This window comes from Poecile atricapillus, chromosome 3, assembly GCF_030490865.1.
Source record: "Poecile atricapillus isolate bPoeAtr1 chromosome 3, bPoeAtr1.hap1, whole genome shotgun sequence".
Taxonomy (NCBI): Eukaryota; Metazoa; Chordata; class Aves; order Passeriformes; family Paridae; genus Poecile; species Poecile atricapillus.
In genome coordinates, this window is record NC_081251.1 from 35538141 (window position 1) to 35543734 (window position 5594).

The window sequence follows — 5594 nt, forward strand, 5'->3', positions numbered from 1 at the left end:
GTTGAGTCCTTGATTGTTTGCAAATTTCATGCAGACTTTTCCTTAGCGGTGCTTCTAAAGAAGAGGAACTACAGAAAGATGCCTGGAGCCTATCACAGTTGGGATGTTTGATGCTTGGACTACGGAGAATTCTCACAGGAGATGGCACTTGTAGAACTGGGGACTGGCAAACACAAAGGAAACACCTGGATGGTCAGATGTCTTTTTATCTTCCTCTGATTTTCTTATGACTTAGAATTTGAGAATAATGGAAGTCAAATCAGAAAGAGGGATGTCAGTCAGCTTTCATGAAAATCAATGCTGCAAAGTAGAAATGTACTGAAAAGTGCAAACTAATTGCAGGAAAATAGGGGAGAGCAGACTAAGAAGTGCAAGTAGCAGAACAAGACACTTCCAGCAGAGTGCAGCATCACCCTGGACCAGCTGCGCATGAGCATGAAGGCTGAGAACCACTTGCCTACCGATAAAAGATTAAATAGTAAGTGTCTGTTGCAAATAAATCTCTCAGAAAAATAATCACACCTTTCAATTTTTGACTTTTGAATAATACTTAGATGCTTTTAAACGATTGACTGTGTACGATAAATGTGTTGGGGATGGAAAGTAGGAGAAAGAATCTGGGACTGGAATTGGAAGTGGGAGCCAGGAAGATCCAGGCCAGACGCATGGGGACGAGTGGAGGGTCAGCCAAAGAAATAATGAGTTGACTGGTAACCTGGTGATAGGGCAGGACATTGGAAATAAATGAACTCATGGGACTGACAGAGAAAGTAATGAAATGAGAGGAAGTACAAAAAAAAAAAAAAATCACAGGATTAGTACCTGGACCCAGAGAGATGGGAAATAGAAAAACATACTGGAAGAGAGGAGACAGGTGGGATCAAAGAGAGAAGGAATAAGCCAAAAGGATATTCTGTTAACCAATAAAGACCTTCTCCCCACAGAGGCCTTGGGATGCATATGTATCACCATTCTGCTTCCTGCGAGTCTCTGTGAAACCCCATGTCAGACATAATATATTGTCCTATCAAGGATGAAAATACGCTCTTGCTGTTTCTCCTTTTGAAAAAAATCGCATGGAAGAGGTCAATACTGTGGGTTTAGACGTCCCAAGCCAACTGCACTATCATGAAGATAATAAGATGCTGCCACATGATAGAACTTAAGATATTTTGTTCTCATTTTCTTTTTTAAAAAATTAGGACATTGCAGACAAAATTATTTTTTAAAACCTTAAGTTTGCAGAGTCAAATCTGGGAAAGTGAGGCAATGAGAAAGTCAGGGGATTTTACCCAATCCTCTGTGAAAATCATTGCGATGGGTCCTTGAAGTACATAACCACCTGGGTCTTCTTCCACTGAAATTCTGTTTCATTTTCTGTATGGAAAAAGCTTGTTTTGGGGGTGATCAGATTTGTACAGTGAAGGAGGGTGACTTCCCTCCCGTTATACCTCATTTGTTGCAAAAATACAAAGGACATAAGACATGTGGAGAAGGACGATGACATGGTTGGAGTCACTGGACAAACCCTGAATAACAGCACTTTAATTCAGTGCTTTAGCACCTTCCTAGCTTTGCCATGATATCTGTGAATTCACTCAGTGGAACTTTGCTAGTTGTTTCTGCTTTTTTTGCTCACTTTTGTTTTCTAAGTGGTGATCATGTCACAGGGTGCTTGACTTGAGGATCAATGGTAGGTGTGCAGTGTGTAGGACTACCAAAGGCTGAAGCAGTACCATGCTTGAGACAAGGACTACAGCCACCTGAAAAAATGTGGCTTTTTACCTGAAAGCCAGGTATTAGGAGACTGAAGCTGGGGAAGGCGACAATTCCAGACTTAATTTCTGTGTAGCATAAATTCCTCATTTATAAAATTGTGATGACAATGTAACTGCATTACTCCAGAGAAGCAATCTAGAAATTAAATAACATTTTGGTAACACTGAGGGTACACCAATGAGGGATTCCATAGTCCACCTTGCACGTGAATCAAAAGTGCAATTGAAAAGCATATTTTATGATCTTCTAATTAAAACCCGATCATAACACATACAGAGCAAAGTGAAATTAATATTTTGTGGCCAGCATGGGATTCATCTGACCTAGTTTTAGTCATCCAGACTTGCACCAATTGGTAGGGATTTTATTCCAAAGTAGGCATCTGTGGCAGGCTCTCTATGTCTACTTGCTAGCTGCTTTCTCAGAGAAAATCTATTTAAGAACTAGGTATTTTGCTTCATGGTTTTAAAATTACTATATATCACATTGTTTGTGGAAATCAATGTGTTTTATTAATGGCACATGCAAAATACACAACTATACCAGCTCAGTCAAGAAGAGACACAGCTATCTGGTGAATTTGATTTCCAAACTTTATTTTCTGGCCAAACAATAAAGGTATAAGCAAAAGCCAACTTTGATCTCAAAACTTGTTTTAATTTAGATACCTACATTATCTTTTCCAGACCCTTTTTCTCCTACCTGATACTTTTCCCTAGACAGTTCTTTGTTTAACAGCCTGCTCCATGTACTCTTAATCTGGACTGTAAGCTCTGGCCTGGGGGCTCTTTTTTATGTGCTGTCTGTGTAACACCTAACATCTGAGACACCTCCTGGGTTTGAAACTAAGCACTTCCATAGAACAGGTAATAAATACTCATAATTCCAGTATCATAATGGTTTCAGTCAAGTAGAAGTGAATCAGTATATGTCAGAGATCCATGGCTGAATCTCACACTGCATCCAGGAAATGTGAAGAGTACTGGTGAAATTTCTACAGCGAACCATTACATGCAGGTGCCACAGGAATGGAAACAGAGACTGAGGAAGTTAAATCTGCTTTCAGTAGCAGCACAGGGTTCAACCAACCACACGTGGTTGCTGTTCCATTCTCAAGGAAGAAGTAGTGACTATTCTGTAGCAGCTGGAAGGGATGCAATGAGTCACTGTCACCTTCCCATTCAGCTCTACTCTACTGTGGAAAGGAAGGGGCACTTTTCTAGAGTTTTTTTGCACATTTCTGACTAGCCACACTGCCTGAGAAATTTCATTATAGAGCTCCCAAAAAAAAACTGGGGGTGATGGACACTCTCTATATCTCCCCGGTTATATGCACAGAGTAGTGAATTACTCTCAAGGAAAGTAAAGTACCTTCTCCTTTTACTAAATTAAAATCACTCTACCAGACATAAAGCAGTAGATTTTACATCAGTTAATGCCACAAGGCTAACAGCAATTAGTGATATCAACAGAAACTGCTGCACAGGAAATTCCACATGAATATGAGGAAAAACTTCTTTATTGTGCAGGTGACTGAGCACTGGAACAGGTTGCCCAGAGAAGGTGTGGAATCTCCCTCACTGGAGATATTCGAGAACCATCTGGACACAATCCTGTGCTTGAGCAGGGAGGTTGGACCACCACTGTGGTTCCTTCCAACCTGCCCCATTCTGTGATTCTGTGATATCAAGAAAATTAAAAAATACAGCTGCATCAAAAGGGACTGAGTCTGTTTGGACTAAACATTGCAATGAAAATTCATGCTTCTAAGACACAGAAGGGAGAGACGGTAGATGAGGATCCCCACTGCACCAGGATGGAAATGAGAATGGTGTCCAAAAGATTTACTGAGGGAAAGAACAGTGTGGGGGATTGTTTTGTCTTATAAGACATGCCCATAACCAAAGGCATGAGAGTGTGCCCAAGGAGAGCACACTCTTGTTCAGCCCTGACAAAGCAATGACAGCATGTCTCAGAGGTTATGTAACACAGGGCAAAATGAAGCCATGCATGGAGGTGATGAGCTTTATGAGAAGCCAAGGACATTTTTTATGTCCCTGACAGCCTTCTGAAGTCTGCTGAGACAGTCCATTGTTCTGGGTTCTCACTCAGTTCAGACTCTCTCTACCACACAGCTAGAAGTATAGCTTATGTCAAGGCTGAAGAGTGAAGTCTGGTTATTCCTGTAATACCTCTAAGGAAAGAAATGCTGTGAATCACCATTCCTTGCAGCTAAGTAGATTGCTGAGCCAGACCACCCTGGAATCTTTGTGGTAGAACATGAGAAATTCCACCTATGTGGGACGTTTATGCAGCTGGCTGGCAAGGTCTGTGACATCTCTCAGTCATCTTGGAGGCAGTCCCTGAAGATTGGACTCTCTTGGCCTCTCTGCTCTGAGTTGCTCATCCAGTGCTGCTGAGTGGCTCTGTCTTGGCCCATTCTAGAACATTTAGAAACCAAGTATTTTGTAATATCTGATGTGAGCTGCTAGGCATTGCAACAAAGATTCCAGGAAGGAATACAGTGACAAAACAAGCCTTTTACTGGGAAGCCCTGTGCAGACACTCCAGAAATTTCTTCTAGCAACATCTGAAGTCATTTAAAGTCAGGATATATAAATTAGCCTTTGTTCCACATTGGCCTGCAGAGTAAGAGCAAGAATTTGTTTCCCATCCAGTTCTGCTGAGTGACCTAGAAGAACAATACAGATCAACCTACTTCATAGAGGGAAACATCAAAGGAGAGCTACTGCTGTCTGTCAAGGTACCGCTGGCTGGCCCTGGAGTCAACCAACCAAGTTTGCAACTCTTCCCCATGTAAGAACTAGTCCGATGTGAGAGGTTTGGAGATGGTTAAAGAAACTTCAGAAGAGCTTTTCTGAGATTTATGACAGTGCTGAATATGAAGACTGATCTCCACTGTCACGTAATGTGTCACTGACATCCTGGAGCAAGTCTTAATCACTTCTTTCAGAGGAGCAGAAGGGAAGAAAGAAAGGCGTCAGCTACGTCACACATTAAGCCCTTTTTTCTCTCTTTAGCTCTCCCTCTTTCTCATAGGCTTGCTAGACAGGCACTCTCTGATGGTCTGTCTTCTCTCACTTCAGTTCCAGCAGTCTCAGGTTTATTTCTGTACATTTTCATGTTACTCTTTCCCTAAAGTGTCAGTGATAGCCTGGTGAGGCAGTGATAGGAGCAGGTGGATTAGGCATCCAGTGACATCTTGTTTTAGTAGCACATCCCTTGGCTCAGACCACAGGATCACAGAATTAGAGAATCACCAGGTTGGAAGACATCATCGACTCCAAGCCAGCCCTAACACCTCAACTAAGCCACGGCATCAAGTGCCACATCCAGTCTGTTTTTAAACATATCTAGGGATGGTGACTCCACCACCTCCCCAGGGAGACCATTCCAGTACTTTATTACTCTTTCTGTAAAAGACTTTTTCCTAATATCCAACCTATATTTCCCCTGGCACAGCTTAAGACTGTGTCCTCTTGTTCTGTCAGTTGCAGATACCCTTGTTTAGGGCTTTCCAACATGATTCTGGAATATGCCATTTTAGCACAAAGCTAGTCCCACATACTTTCCTCTTATTGCCTGAATTAATATCCAATAAGCTATTTTCCAGGATAAAAACATCATCATCAACGAGCCCTTCCCACAGCAAAAGGATGCCTATTTATGCATCTGATCACCTTGTAAATGGATGTCACGTGAGATGAGACCTTCACAGCATCAGAAGGAACTTCCTAAGAGAGCCATGAAGGCCAAGGCAGGTGACCCCCCTCAAGTGCTTCATTGTCCACCCT